Raw genomic sequence first — 17351 nt, forward strand, 5'->3', positions numbered from 1 at the left:
TAAATTAAAGCAAAATAATTTAGCCTTCCTTTCCCTTTTCTTCCTTACTTTTCTCCATCCTTTCTTGCCTCCTTCAAATATCAAAGTCCCTATCTAAGTCTAAGCATCAATATCTTTGGTTTCCAAAGGAGAAATTTTCTTAGAAAGGCAAACTCCAAACAATAAACAATAAAACTTTGATTCATTTAATCATCATTTTAAGCCTGTACTATGTGTTTGTTGGAATTAATGTCACTGAGTGATCTTGAGGGATTTTTATTTCACTACAAAAAGAATAAAATTTCTGTTGGGGGTTCTAAGATATTCCCTACCTGCCAACTCCATCCACCAATGCCTGGTGTTGGCCACTGAGTATAGGGTAGTCCTAGAGAAATAAGGTCATTCTGTCTCTCCTTTTTTTTTCTTTTGTCAGTCCTGGGGCTTGAACTCTGGGACTGGAATCTTCCCTGAGCTTCTTTCTGCTCAAGGCTAGTGCTCTACTACTTGAGCAACAGCTCCACTTCCAGCCTTTTCTGAGTAGTTTACTAGAGATGAGATTCTCCTGGACTTTCCTGCCCAGGCTGGCTTCGAACCACAGATCTCAGCCTTCTGAGTAGCTAAGATAGCAGGTGTGAGCTACCAATGCCTGGCTTCTGTCACTCTTCTACCAACCATGAGGAATATTATTTTGTTTCTATTTGGTATTACACATACGTCTTCCTTTCAAAATAACTTCACAACTTATTATCTTTTTAAGTACAAGTTTTAATGTAATTACCTAGAGAGGAAAACATCTTAATGGTTAAACTATCTACAAATTATAAGCACAGGTGGGCACCTCCAGGAAGCCTTCTTGCCCTGAGATAATCCTGTTTGCAGAATGGCAAGTGCTGAAAGATCTCTGTCTGAAGGCAGACCTTCCTTATTCTATATTAGTCCCACTCACCTCAGATTGGAGAAATTGAAATCCATGTTATATATGGGCTGTAGAAATATTTCCAGCTGGGCTCTAAAAACCTATTCTACAGTAGAAGTAAATCCCTCAGCCACAACTAGGGTTATCATCCCTCAGCCACAAACTAGGAGTTTCACTCATATTTTCTTCTCTACTTTTTTAGTACATTCCTTTCATCTTAACAGGCTAATGATACCTGCCTCCAAGTATAAATCCCTCCCCAGACCTCTTTTCCTGCACTCTAACATCAAATCAGAAATTTTCTTTCACCTCTACCCAAGTGATCCACAAACTACTTGTAGAATTAATCTGAATGTGTTCTTCCTCGTGTCTTCCTCATGTGTTACCGTTCCTGGTTGATGGAAACGCCAAGTGCCCAGTTAATGTCTTTAGACAGAAACTGAAGGGACATCATAGATTCCTCTTACTTCACTCTGGTTTCCTGTTTTTTTCTTCTCCCTCTTCATCCCACTGAATAAATCACCATACACTAGAGTGCACATTTGAATCTCTCTCATATTCATGCTGTTCTCTCCTTCCCATTGCATCTGCCTTGATTTAGTGTCTTATTGACTGTTGGGATAGTATTTTAATTGATCTCTCCAACTGGATAGCCATTTTCCCTTTCAAGTCAGTGCCAAAAACTACACACACACACACAATTTCTAGCCAGGTACCAGTGGCTCATGCCTATAATCACAACTCAGGAAGCTGAGATCTGAGAATTGCAATTCAAAGTACCACTAAAAAGTTAAAAGTGGAAGTGTGGTTCAAGTGGTAGAGCACTGTCTTTGAGCCAACAAAACCTAAGGAACTTGAATTCAAGCCCCAGCCAGTACTTGTACAAGAAACAATGTATTATTTTTAAAACAGAAGTTTAGCATATTTCCCTTTGGTTCAGAATCTTCCCTGGTTATCATCACTTACAGGAGAAAGGTAAGGAATGAAGAAAACAACATGCATAAGAGTACAAAGCCATTAAACCACATGGACTGTGTGGCGAGCCAGAAGCATTCAGCAGGTAGCTAAGCCCACAAATGCACGGGAAAAGAAGAGAAAGTAGGCCAGGCCTCTCTTCTTCCTTCCTTGTCCTACAATCTTAACTACCAGTTCATAAGTGACTTTAAGAAAATATCGCGGGCTGGGATGTAGCTCAGTGGCAAAGCGCTTGCCTAGCAAGTGTAACGTCCTGGGTTCGATCCCCAGTACCAAAAAAGAAAAGACAAAAAAAAAAAAAAAAAAAAAAAAAAAGAAAATATCGCAACACCCTTGCAGTGGTTTATTACTTCTTCCTCAATGATAAAGCCTCACAATCATCTGGTCATTCTAATCACACAATAACACAATTACTTGTTTGTGGATCAGTCTCCTTGTTAGACTATGAGCAAGAACTATGTCTTATTTATTCCTCTAGCCCCAGCATAGCAAACTACCCAGTACAAAGAAAGCTTTCAATAGCTAATCACATTTTCTCTACTTTCTTCTTTTTCACTTCATAGAAATGTAGGCAACAGATGATGAAATCCTAACTAAAAGTGGCTGTGACAATGTAAAGGTAGAAATAAATTCTTTAAACTGCTGAAGGAGTTTATCTCTTAGGACTCTTCCTTAAATAAATTCTTCTTAAGAGTTACAACAGTTGAATTTTATTTATTTTGTTCATTTCTCCATTTACTTGTGGAGAATCTAATGTTAACAAGATCAGATGAAATTTTGACACATTATCAATGTTTATGTATTATTTTAGTGCTACTTTACAGTAATGGCATTTAAGAAAGACTGTAATATGTTCAATTCAGATGACATTTCAAAGCAACAAAATTATAAAACAGAAAAGATAACTGTACTAAAATGTTAGCAGAATTTGGTCCAAATATAATTAAATCACTAGCAAAACAAAAATACCTTTCTCTGGATGATCCTGGAAGCCAAAAATGGATATGAACTCCATGAAGAAGCTTTGGACTAGCTTGTAAGAGAGAGGCCATCTTGGAGAGAGAGGCCAGCCAAGACAGAGGCCTTTTCCTGAAGGAATGCATCCAGTTGAAACAGGGATTGCAAGAGCAACCCCTACAGGAGACAGAGATACTTCGGACTAAGGAGTCAGGGGTAGTTTTTGACCTCAGAGAACCTAGATATGACAAACCTACCCTCCATGCCTCTCAGTACCATTCTATGAGATTCTACCTTGTTAAATCCTGAGTTCTTCAGTAAGTCGACTCTATGCCTCATGAATGAGAGATAGGAACTATATGAGCTAAAATGGTAGCATTCATCCCTAGCCTCCTCTTCATTTGCTGTATAACCATTGAGCAAATAATCAAGAGAAAACTCTTCTTTTTCTCATCCTCTTGGAATGACTTTGGGAATTTTTTCAGAGCAAATCTTGTTTGGATCAGATCTCAGCTGGAGGCTAGATGACTGCAGGAGGGCTGGGCTCACGGCTGATGCTGGCATCACACTTGTGGGTCACAACCTGGCCCCCCCATGTTAGCATCTGTTTGTGACATTTGCTGTCTACATATTATCTCCCTACCTGGGGGCATGTTTGGAACCTGAAGACTCCTTTTCCTACTCCTGAATTTGTTGTTTTATCACTCCCAGATTATTGTCCTGAGACAGATGCAGTGATAACCAAGTCACTTTGGGGGCTGTCCCCTCATGTCTCAGTTTTTATCTCAGGTTGTATCTCTCTTCTCTGAAAATCTAGATATCTGTAATTTTGCACAGGGGCAGAAAAATCAAACAACTTATTAGTTAATTCATGATCTGCAGGCTAAATAAAATCTCCATTGCCAAGCCATAGTTGGAGAACTTATGAATAGCGAAACAATAAAACATAATAAAGCATTTCCTTCTTTCTCTTTAATTTTATCTTCCACTTAATATATACTTAGAAAAGGATAAAGACCTGAATTCAATTAGATGGAATTGTAGCCATTTTAAATAAAAGATCATACAAATGTAGTGATGGTATATGTTCATACATGCTGAGATATAGCCTTATAATTTTATCTCTAACTACATAATTTTATTAATAACCCAAGGCACTTTAACATTAACTTTTCAATCTAATTTAATATTAAAACAGTTTTCAAGTTGCAAAAAGAGACATCCATAACGCAAAGGGAGAAGTAGGTGAAATTTGTAGGGGAAAAGTGCCTCTTGCTTAGCTTTTTCCCTTATGGCTAGTGCTATACCACTTGAGCCACACCTCCAATGCAAGCTTTTTCTGGTTAATTGGAAATAAGATTTGTCTGCCAAGGCTAGCTTTGAACTGCCATTCTCAGATGTTAACCTTTTGGATAGCTAAGATTTATAGGTGTGAGCCACCAACATCCAACTGCAATTGAGGAATTTTGAGGATTGCTCATTAGCTGAACTACCTTTGGGAGTTTTGATATCCCGAAGAATGATGTTGGGGAGAGAATAGATAGAAAGGTAGGTAGGAGCACAGTGTTCAAATCCTTAGTGAGGAAGAAGGACCAGTTGTTGGGAACATCCTAATAAGGATGAATAGCAACTGCTTCCTCTTGAAATGTGAGCATCCAAAGAACAGGAGGTTCTCAGCAAGGAACAAGGTAACGACCAAGACACTTTCAGGTCTTGTTGATGTCTGAGGCAGCGGAAAACAACAGCTTCCTCCCAAGAGAGCTGAGTGAGCTGAAGTGTTCTCAGGAAAGATTCAGGTTTCAGTCAGAGAAGTTGAATACATAAGAGGACTCTTCAGACAAAAGCATGGTGGGGGAGTTAGGCAATAATAGAACTGTGGGAGACAATAGAATGTACACTGATGACCTTGGAGACAGGAGGTTGGAGAAGGGGGCTGGCCAGGGAAAACCCTCGTAATGGCAGAATCAAAGCAGCACCATTCTTCCTTCTAGGGACAGATTATAATGATGTTCATCTTTCTCCCAATTCGAGACATGCCATAATCCTTTTATCTTGAGTAATGTACATTACTCTAGAATGAATATTTGCTACCCTTCCCCAACAGAACCCTTACATCTAAAGCATGCCTCTGACTCACAGGTTTGTTAACATATGTTCTTATAGAATGCAAGCCACAGAGCTTTGAGGTGTTGGGATCAGGAATTATCTATGTTCATAGTACTTTGCACATAGTAGGACTTTCAAAATGGCGCCCTTTGTTACAAGTTACTTGAAAAATCTAAGAATATAACCATCTCCCCATCTCTTCTTCCATGCTTTGTTTTGTCTTCTTTGTTGAGGAAGGAGTACAATGTTACATTGAGGATTTATTCTACCACTATAATAGGCAGCTTGTTTACTTGTTCAGGGAACGTTGTCACCATGTGACAGGACGTGTGTGCTCCAAAATGACAAAGTGTGTGGATTCTAGCCAGCAGGGTCAAGAAAATACTTCATAAACAAGGCTGTAAATAACATCTGGGCTGTCCAAATACAGGACGACCTGGTAACTTTTCCTTTTGGTTGTTGTTTCATTTGGTCATGGCCATCTCCCTGTTGGCACAAACAAGTCAAGGAGCCGCAAGTACAGCCCCAAATTACTTCAGGCTAATTATTGCTGCCGAGACTGTATGGCAAGCTATCAATGGGAAAACTAGACCTTTCAGCGTGAAATGACAGGAAACCAGTGAATCATAGCATTGAAGAAGAAAACCAAAAGATTTGATTAATCAAGATAAAAAGCTTTGGACTGTGTAGGGGAAATAAAGCTGATAAACATTTTTTTTCAGTCTCAGAGTACAGAAAATACTTAGAAGAATAATAAGAATGGTTTGAACTGATAGTAAAGTTTTCATCTTAGTACTTCAAACCACAAGTTTCCATGTAGACATTAGTCAACCTAATAGAAATTAACTTTAAAGATATGAGTTTTACTATCTTAAAGGAAAAATCATATAGTAACTGTACTGCAGAAAAAAAATTTAAATAACATTTTACTTTATTGTAAAGGTGATGTACAGAGGGTTTATAGTTACATAAGTTAGATAATGAGTACATTTTGCAGAAAACTCTTACCTTGGCTATGGGCATAAACTTCTAGCAACCTGATTACTTCTGCAATTATTCCTTGTGCTTTTTATAAATCAAGTCAGTTATTCATAAATTGGAGTGCAAGATCTCAGGAGTCTATTACAAATAGGCAACTTGGAGGTGGGGAAGCAGAAGAACTCCTACTATTACTTCACTGTTTCTCTTATCTCCAAAGGCACAGCCAGCAAAGGACTTTTTGCCATCATTATGCCAAACCTCCACCCACCCATTGGTACAATTACAGAATTGAGAAGAAAGATGTGACGGCAATGCTAGGTGGGGCTCCAACATTTTGGCATCAGACTTTACCTAGGCTGCCTGTAGAATAATTGCCCATGCACCCCAAATGAGCACCCTACTACAGGGAAAGGAACCAAAGTGAAGCTTTCTTCCTTTACCCATGTCTGGAAGCACACTGTCTCTGAATTCATTCCGCAGGTACTGAGTAACTTCCATGTCTGTTACAAAACATGCAAATGGCTCTGGTCTGCAAGTATATAGACAAGGTATCACTTGTCTATCCATGACCTAGATTAACTGGTCAACTTTCCCCTCCATGTGTCCCCACATCTGTAAAGTGGGTGACAGGACCATTCAGTGCCATCAAGTGTGTGCTGCCATATGAGCCAAAGTTCTTACCTTCCCATGTTCTTGTGGATTTGGTGTTGTGAGGAACATAAAGATCCTTGCCTCGTCTCTGGGAGAACGAAGGACTCACCTTAGTTAGTATTGTGAATCCAGATCGCAGTGGTACATGAAGAAATTCCCATTTTCACCAAGCTCTCAGGTAGCTATCCAGGCATGCTACCACAGAGCTAGCCTTAATCCTCCTCAGCTCCATGAATGCTAGCATTTTCTTAGAGAGTCCTGAGACATCAAACCTCATAGGCATTTCAGGAGTTCTGTTGTGCCACACGCTATAAGTTGGGAGACTGGAAACAGGGGGAGAAAGAAAGGAACATCTCCACATGGCATTCTCTTCCATTGAAGTCATTTGAGCCCTGACAAAAGCTCATGGAGCATGAGAAATTCTATAGAAGATGTGTTCTTTATGATTCAACTAAGTGCTTAGCACATATCTATAAAAAATACTTGTGGAGTAAATCTACTTAATAAAAAAATGCAATAATATATTTTTTTTTCCTTTCCAGCTTCCATAACTATTGAGACCCAAAGCCCAGAGAGGGGACAGGACTAGAAAGATAAGGTCTCTTAAGCTGCCAAGGCCAAGAGCAAAGCATTTTTGTCTCATGAGGAATCATCCCCCAGGGAGGAGAACAAGTCCACATTCTCTTCAGGAAAAAAAATGAATTGCTGAGACCTTGAAATGCCTGGCTTTCCTCAACCAAAATCCCAAACATCCCATATGGGATGTTGGAAGAAGATGATGTACTAAAATAGTTTAAAGAAAGGAAAATCGGTCGTCAAAATGTGTTGTCTTCCAGTGACGCGTCTTGTCCTCCAAGCAGCTGGAGTCTCAAGTGGTTCAGCCACAAGCTGGGTGCCCTTGTTGCTTATATATAATTCTGTCTGGTGGAGAGCTCCAGTAGACTGAGCTGTTAGTGGGGAGATTTCCAAAATAAGAAATTATGTAAACGTAGAAATCTAAAAGTGGAAGAATCAGCAACCTAGAACTCACTCATAATGCCTTGTGTGGCAGATGAGACTTTCCAGGTTCCAGTTGTGTGTTTGGAACCCAGGGAGACGTCTTTCAAAGGACAGATATTGAAGTATAATCTTTAAATCCATTAAAAGGGCATCAGTCCTCTTGCAGGCAATTCCAAGGCCACATTGGCCAGTTTCTCTTAGGATCCCTTGGTGGAGCCCTGTTCTTTGAAAGGTAGAAATGCAAAGTTGGGTGAATATGGAGAGGTCACTCCATTAGTTTTAAAACCCTTGAGTATCTACACAGATATGTTATTGAAGGAATAACTCCAATAGCAACAGGGAGTTACCACATAACTAGAATGTCACTTGACTTGTTTAGATGACTTATTCACATGAATAACTGTCAAACTGAGCTAAATATGAGTGCATATTCAGTCTGGTGTCACCTATACAATACATACATAGTTACTTTCTCCTCCCTGGACAGACTGATACAGTAGTACTAGAGTTAAACTCAAGAACACTTTTAAAGATTTCCATATGGTATATGAGGTCTGATAGGTTTGGGAAACAGTGAAGCCCATAATTACATCTGTCTAAGTATGGAACAACCCAGAGACATTTGTAATGCATTCTCCAGCACATTTTAAACATTAAGAAATAGTTCGAGCCAGGCACCAGTGGCTCTCACCTGTAATCCTAGCTACTCAGGAGGCTTAGATCTGAGGTTCGTGGGGCAAATCCAGACCAGGCAGGAAAGTCCAAGAGACTCTTATCTCCAATCAACCACCAGAAAACCAGAAGTGGCCTGTGGCTCAAGTGGTAGAGTGCTTGCCTTGAGCTGAAGAGCTCAGGGACAGAGCCCAGGCCCAGAGTTCAAAACCCCACAACCAACAAAGAAAGAAGGAAAGAAAGAAAGAAAGAAAGAAAGAAAGAAAGAAAGAAAGAAAGAAAGAAAGAAAGAAAGAAAGAAAGAAAGAAAGAAAGAAAGAAAGAAAGAAGAAAGAAAGAGAGAAAGAGAGAGAGAGAAAGAGAGAGAGAAAGAGAGAGAGAAAGAGAGAGAGAAAGAGAGAGAGAAAGAGAGAAAGAAAGAGAGAAAGAAAGAAAGAAGGAGAGAAAGAAAGAGAGAAAGAAAGAGAGAAGAAAGAAAGAAAGAAAGAAAGAAAGAAAGAGAGAAAGAAAGAAAGAAAGAAAGAAAGAAAGAAGAAGAAAGAAAGAGAAAGAAAGAAAGAAAGAAAGAAAGAGAAAGAAAAAGAAAGAAGGAAGGAAGGAAGGAAGGAAGGAAGGAAGGAAGGAAGGGAGGGAGGAAGGGAGGAAGGGAGGAAAAAAGAGAAAAGAAAAGGAAGGAAGGAAGGAAGAAATAGTTCAGCATGTGTTGCTGTGGCGGGAGGGGTATCAGCATGTGTTGTGAGAGAGGGAAGATGGATAGAGAGAGAGAGAGGGGACAAGTGGGAAAATGCACTCATAATATTTGATGTACATATGTAAAAATGGGACCAGGTAACTTGAGGGGGAGAATGATGGAAGAAGTGACATTGATCAAGATGCATTGTGCTTATAACCTGACAGATTGAATCGAAATGTTTGTATAGCTACTTAAAGGTATTTTTAAGTAAAATAAAATGAGAAATAGTTCAGGTTTGAGTGTAGCTGCGTAGTGAGCTACTTGTGTATTCCTGTGCTTCACGCACCCACACATAAATGCACACATGTGACAGAAAAACTAGATTTGATTCACCCATTACCAGCCGAATTCTTTCCACCCACTGAACTTCCTCAGAGTTCTTTGAAGTCAACAATTATTTTGTTCTCAGAGGAGTCATTCTGTGGTGAGGAAAATGTTGGAAGTTTAGCAATGTATTAGGACTTTCAGAATCTGGATCATTTCAAAATATTTATCTATGTGCTGTTTACCCTTTTTTTGGTATTTAGGCTTCTTTCTTCTTAATAACCAGAAGACAATCTATGGATATTAATCATCATACCAACTTTTCTGGTGCTGGTGTGATTCACACTTGTAGTCCTAGCTACTCAGTAGGATGAGGTCTGAGGATCAATGTTCAAAGCAAGCCTGGACAGAAAAGTCCATGAGACTTTTATTTCCAATTAACCAGCAAACAGCCAGAAGTAGAGCTGTAGTTCTCATGATAGAGTGCTAGCCTTGAGTTCAAGAGCCAAGTGAGAATACAAGGCCCTGAATTGAAGCCCCAGTACAAGCCCACATACATACATACATACATACATACATACATACATACATACATACATACATACATATATTTGCCACTAGTGGTAGTAAAAGTCGTTGCCAATAAAGTAATTTTCCTCTAAGTCAATCCCATGGTGGTTTTGAAGAACAGGTTTGGTCTGTTGGTAAATAAAATCCCTCCATGTGGTGCCCCAAAGAAAACCTTTTCCATAGTAGTTTTCATCATCTTTCTTTTTCAGGTTATTCATCAAGACAGACCATCATCAATGTTCTGTGAGAACATTACACACACTCCACTCTGATCTTCCAGAATTACTGTCCTCACACCTCCTATATGATTATCCCTGACACTTACATGTAGAAATTGTTGGGTCTTACTTCCATTGATAGTTGAAACAGGTCCTATTTTTTTCTTTTAAAATTCCTCATTTACAGGAAACCTTATATTCCAATGTCTATTTCCTGTATTGCTATAGAACCTCATAGTGCAAGAATTTCACTTTCTAATAGTCCCTCTTCTTTCTGTATCAGTTCATCCTCGTCTCCTTCACTGACTCTTAAATCTCAGCTTGACTGACCCATCCTCTCCACAGCTCTGGGCTGTGATGCTCCAGCTTCAGGCTCCAACTCCAAAGAATATGCATCCTTGAACAAGTCAGGCCCCAGTTAGTATCCTGCATGGTTTGTACCATGTAATGGATTAGGTGTTGATATTTATAGCAGCTTTGTCATTGATAACCCTGGTGATAAGAGACCTTTGGTGTCTCCCAAGACATTTATGTTCCTTCACAAAATACTTCCACTGGATTCTCTCCTCACAGCACATCATCAATCAGGCTGAACTTCTCACAGCAAAATTCACAGGGCCACAAGATGTGTGTGTCTGAGCCTTTAAAAGAAATAGGCAGATACTGAAAGAGGGGAATTTTTACTCTATTTTGATGTTGTCCTTCCATCTCTATGTCACACACACACACACACACACACACACACACACACACACACACACACACACACACACACACACACACACACAGAGCTTCTAGTTTTCCAAGAGCTTTTGAAATTTTGCTTGGTTTATACCCCTGAGGCTAGTGGGCAGGAAATGAAAATTAGATAGGAAAGGAGCTGAAAACATATCTTGTAGTGGTGTGTGTGTGTGTGTGTGTGTGTGTGTGTGTGTGTGTGTGTGTGTGTGTGTGTGTGTGTGTGTGTGTTGTGGGGGTATGATAATTTTCCACTGCAAATGGTTTACAAATAGATTGACCTGGAAATATTGTTTTATACAGAATAACTGCTACTCTTTAATATTTGAGTTTGTTTATTACTATAGTTACCAGTGAAAACCACCACATTAATAACCTTCTTTGATAATAATTTTTATTTGGCTACCTAAAAATGTTTAGAAAATACTGAGATAAATTTCCCTGTGGTAAAATTACTGGGGTAATAGTCTAAAGGTAGTTTACACTTTTGAAGGAATATGTCCCATACAATTATAGTGCTTGGAAGAAAGGCGTTTTTTTCCTTCTTTCTTTTTTTGGAGGGCTGGGATTGAACCCAATACTTATACATGCTGGGTAAGTGCTCTACCACTGAACTGTACCCCCAACCAAAACTTTTTTAAACACTTGAGCCATTCACTGTTTTAACTTTACTTACTAGAAAGTAATAGTTAACTGTCTTTAAAACTGTAATTTTTATTAGTGTAAGTTAATTTTACAAAAGAGTTTGATTAATTGTGGTATTTACATGCATGTACTTTGATTTGATTCATTCTGTTCAAAGTTTTAAATCGAAGCACAGCAAATAACCTTTCTAATTAGAACATCTTAACATTTCCAAATTCCCTATCTTTTTCATGATTTATACATTTGCTCCCCAATCTATGTTAAGGGGGAAAGAATAAAATAATACAGGGAGATTTTTCATCAAGATCTATTCTTTTATTTGAAATCATTCCTTCTTTATTTTCATGGTGTGCAAGTATCCTTTCTTTTTGAGATTATAAATTACAATAGATAAAGATTTTTGTTTCTTAGTCAATACACAAAAATTAATAATTATTACTTCATATTGGTTTTAAATTTTAATTTTGAAATTTCGCTTGTTAATAAAACCCAAAACTTTCTGAAATCCCCACCTTGCCTGGGGAATTCCATGGAGACAGAACCCCTCTAGTGGAGTTTGCAGAAGCCAGACTGCAGGAGGCTTTGCTGTTGTACCTCAAGAAATAGATTAGGTGGCTCTTGCTGGATCCTAGAGGTCATAATTCTTCTGTAGATATTTCAAAGGGATAAGGTAATTAAGTTAATAATCCCTGTTGTTATAAATACTAACTGTGGCATCATTCATTTATTGCCGTCTAACATCCATGATATCGATTTACACCAGAAGAGCTAGGGGAAGTTCTGGTATTGAAGGCTCTAGAAAGGAACTAGGATCAAAGACTCCCAGATTAAAGGGTTGATTTAGGATAAATGTTAAAAGGCATAATGAGAACAGCATACTTATTACAAACAAGAAATCCCAGTCTTACCTACAGTCAGCCCTATCTGGTGGCAAGAATTCCACTTCCTGAAAAAACAAAACAAAAATGGAAGCATAATTGAATGAAGTAAATTGCTACTGGTGCAATTAAAGTGCTTATATTTAGATACCTTTCATTTACATTTAAAATGCAATTTAATTGTTAGTGGAGATTGGGCCACACAAGAAGAAAAATTTGAACTTTAAGTCCACACATGTTTAAATAATATGAACAATTAATGTGTGTGTGTTTTACAATCCTTACAAATTCACTTATCTGTTGTATTTTGAGATCTTTATATTTGGAATCTGTATCTAGCATCTTCTGAGAAATTCAGAAAGTACAATTTAAAATGCTTGGTCCTATCTTACAAACCACAGACATTCAAATTAGCCAAAGCCCATAGGCTGAAAGATAGAGATGAATTGATATGTGGTCAAAAAAGAATTTTAATAAAACATTAAAATGCAACCTATACCCACTTGCACTATTGTTGCAAACTGTTGGCTCTCAGTATCTACTGTGTGCCAGCTGCTATGAGAAAGGGCTGACAAGACCTCCTGAGAAAGGCAAAGGCCTTGCTCATGTAATTGTAACCCTTCTGTACAGTATTTTCACAATTCAAAAAAAGAAAAGAAAAAGAAAAGCCCTATGAGGAGAGTGGATTCAAGTCTAACAGATAGACTGACAGGGAAGGATCATTTCCTAGAGCATTTCTCTTAACTGGATCTCAATTTTCCCACATATGTCCCACTCTGGGTGAATTGCCAGGCCTACCACCACTTTCTAGAGGCCTTGGGTGAGTAAGAATATTTAGTATCTGTTCTAGTATGACATTTGTCTTCATACCTCTGTCCTTGTCTGCCTTGGTCTGCAAGTATTTACAGTCTGCTTTTTGCAACATTTAACTATTATTTTAAATTAAGTGGTATATAAGACTTTCCACTACTAGCATCACAGATGAACCATATCCAGCCCATTACTTGTTCTGTAAATAAAGTTATATTGGCCCACATCCAAGACCATTTGTTTATGCACTGTCTATGAATATTACAACAGTAGAATATCAAAAAGATAGTCTCAGCCAAAAAAAAGTTTAAAATACCTTCAATCTGGTCCTTTGTAGAGACTGCTAACTACTGGGCTAAAGAAAACAAATGTGAGGAAGAATTATCCATCATGAGCTTAGGTGCTAATTCCTTATCACAAAGATATCCCAAAAGAATGCTTCTATTAAAGTCACCATCCTTCAATTCACTGATGATAATGCTCTGTGCAAAGATAGATGTTATCCACATCTTACCAGTGTACTTTTCATGTAGATCCATAAGATCTGCTAGGAGGAGGGAAAATAATTGGGATAAGTGTAGTCAGTGCTACAATAAATCCTTTGGTGAAATTTGAAGAATGTGATCCTATGTTTAGTGTCTTTCCATCAACCACTTTTTCCTGCCTTAATCCCTGTCACTCTTTTGTCTTGGGTGTGTTCTAGATTGTACTCAGGTTCTGTCTTATCTTGATTAGCACTAAATCCCTAAAGGACTGTCTGCTGATAGTAACCTTGATGTTATTCTTTGCACAATGTATTTTAAAGATGAATTTCTGAAGCTAAGAAACTATAATAAAAATCAGAGCTGAAAATGAAAGGGCAAAGTATATGGTTTACTATCATGGTAAGGTTTTGGCTCCATGGGAGACAACTATTTGCCATTAACCAGCAGCCACCGCCAGGGACAAACATCGTCTCCAAGATGATGTAACAGCAACATTACATTTCCCTATCATGCCATGAAATGCAAAAGATTGGGAAGTATTCACTCTGGATATACATCATTGTATGTTTCACCACTTGGGAAATTGGAAAGTTAGAAAACTATAGAGAAAAGTAGATAAAGGAATGTTTGTCGCTTGAATAGTTCTTCCAATGTGTATGTTGAAATTTAATTGCCACTGTGATGTTTTTGAAACATAGGGCCTCTAAGAGATGATTGGGTCCTGGGGCCTCCTCTGAATGAATGGAGACTATTATGGAGGAGCTTAGTTAGCTCAGGAATGGCTTGGTATAAAAATGAACTCCCTGCAAAGGACATAGCTAGCAAGATCAATAGAAAGCCCATGGATTGGGAGAAGATCTTCACTAGCCATACAACGGACAAGGGTCTCATATCTAAAATATACTTGGAACTCAAAAAATTAAATCCCCCAACAACAAATCCTCAAAGAAACAACTGCCCAATAAATAAGTGGGCTAAAGACTTAAAGAGAAACTTCTCTGAAGAGGAAAGAAGGATGGCCAATAGACACATGAAGAAATGCTCAACCTCTAGCCATCAAAGAAATGCAAATCAAAACAACATTGAGATACCACCTCACCCCAGTTAGAATGGCTATAATCAAGAACTCTAATAACAACAGATGCTGGAGGGGATGTGGACAGAAGGGAACCTTACTGCATTGTTGGTGGGAGTGTAAATTTGTTCAACCACTTTGCAAAGCAGTATGGAGGTTCCTCAAAAGACTCCACATAGAGCTTCCCTATGACCCAGCAATCCCACTTTTGGGCATTTACCCAAATGTTTACAAACAAGACCACATAAAGCTACCAGCACAACTATGTTTATTGCAGCATTATTTACCATAGCTAAGATATGGAACCAACCCAGATGCCCCTCAGTAGATGAATGGATCAAGAAAATGTGGTATATATACACAATGGAATTCTATGCCTCCATCAGAAAGAATGATATTGCCTCATTTGTTAGGAAATGGAAAGACTTGCAAAAAAGTATATTAAGTGAAGTAAGCCAGGCCCAAAGGAACACAGGTCCCATGGTTTCCCTTATTTGCAATATCTAGTATATGTCTGAGTCAAGCAGAAAAGGTCAGATAAGGTGATGTTAGGGAAATAAACCCTAAGATATGTATTCAAATGTTTTTTTTCTTTCATGTGATTGTTTCTAACACATTTATAAGATTATTTCTTTGTTGTTTTGTATGTCCCTCCCCCACAGTATAACCCCTGCTTTCACTGTATTTGATGTCGGTATAATTTGTGGAGGGGAAGGGGAGAAACAAATTGTTTAACTAGGGATACAGGTGGACCCACTGCAACAATGAGATGTACAAGTCATTATGTCGAAAACGAACTTTACAACTTTGGTGGGGGGGGATTGGGGGAGCAGGGGGAGGATGGGATGGGAAGGGGAAACAAAGGAGGAGGCTACAATGCTTGATAAGAAATGTACTCATTATCTTGCCCATGTAATTATAACCCCTCTGTACAGTATTTTCACAATAAAAAATAAATAAATAAATAAAAACAAGCTCCCTTATTGGGTGCTGGTGGCTCATGCCCTATAATCCTAGGTACTCAGGTGGTTGAGATCTGGAGATTGTAATTTGAAGCTAACCTGAGGAAGAAAACTAAAAATGGAGCTGTGGTTCAAGTGGTAGAGTGCCAGCCTGGAGCAAAAATGCTCATAAACAGCACACCAGCCCTAAGTTCAAGCCCCCGAGAAGGGATCTGTACCAAAACAAAAAACAAAAAATAGAAACAAGAAACAAAAACAAAAACTGAGCTCCCTCTCATTGTGCAATGCCCTCCATCATTCTATCACATAAGAAGGACTTCACAGTAGTACTCCACTTCGAGATTTTTTTGCTGGTTAATTGGAGATAAGTGTCTCATAGACTTTCCTGCCTGAACTGACTGGTACTCAGATCTCAGCCTCACAAGTAGGTAGGATTATAGGAGTGAGCCACCAGGACCCAACATGACTTTGGTTCTTGAAGCTCACCATTTCCTTTTAACTGCTGTGGAGAGGTAATCCCTGTGCTAAGTTTTCCCTAGCAGAGAATTCTATCGACCTTATGTTTACATGGAAAACTCTGGGCTTAGAGCATGGAGACTTAGCAGGACTGTGCAAATTTCCAGGCTGGATCCACTAGTAGAATAGAAGCCAGCCACTTTTTGCAGTGCATTGTCTGTCATGGGGCCAGAGAAAAGAATGACTCTCTATAGTTCAGTGAATTTTTAGGTGCTTTCTGTCAGGCTAGTCTTGCTTCTAAAGGAAATAATTTTTAAAAATAAATAAATCCATTGCTAAATCCAAATGTAAGTGAGATTGCCTAATAGGTTGGAGAAAATAATAATATTTGCAAGTCTGCAGACTAGGAGGTAGAATACATGAATGGCTTTGGTCCGCTGCCATCTTTAAAAATTAATGTTTTTGGAATCAGATGTCAGAAATAAATACCATGTTGGGGAAAACCCAATCCCATTCTGTTCCATTTGTGCATTAAAATGCTTTTTACTTTTCTAGATAGCACTAGGAATATGAAAAGCCAAGGACTCTGATTTTGAGAGCATCTGGTGACATCCTTCTTTTAGACTTTCCCCATGAGAATGAAGCAGACTCTACTAAAGCCAAAGAGTGAGTGTTGCCTGAGGTTGCAGGAATGCTTGTGGAGAGCAGACCAGACAAGAGCTGCATCCCTACTGTGGACATTGTCAGGGCTAGTCCTTGCACCTGTGCAACAAGACCTGAACAAATCTGATTGCTAAGGAGGAAAGGGGAAGAGAAGTAGAGAAGAAAGGTCTCTGGGATCCACAATCTAGAAGTACAAAGTCACCCAAGACTTCAGAAGATCCCCTAGGTACCCCTTTGGCAAGGTGTTAAAGATACTGGATAGTCCCTTTTTCATATGTGTTCATGTGTCACTGCTGGGCTTGAACTCCAGACCGAGGCACTGTCTCTTACCTTTTTCATTCAAGGCTGATACTCTACTACTTGAGACATAAATCCTCATATGGTTTTTGGTGGTTAAATGGAGATAAGAGTCTCATAGGACTTTCCTGTTCAGGCTGGCTTTGAACCTCAGTCCTTAGCTCTCATCCCCCTAAGTAGCTAGGATTACAGATTTATTTTAGGATTACAGATTAAGCCACTGGTGCCTGGTTAATAGCCTGATCTAAACCTCTCTGGCCACTCAACATATGATACGTTTTGCCGTCTGACTCACCACTTCTCCAATTTCCTCTTGGATTT

Source organism: Dipodomys merriami, unplaced genomic scaffold (genome assembly GCF_024711535.1).
Source record: "Dipodomys merriami isolate MVZ:Mamm:240054 unplaced genomic scaffold, mDipMer1.0.p SCAF_8, whole genome shotgun sequence".
Taxonomy (NCBI): domain Eukaryota; kingdom Metazoa; phylum Chordata; class Mammalia; order Rodentia; family Heteromyidae; genus Dipodomys; species Dipodomys merriami.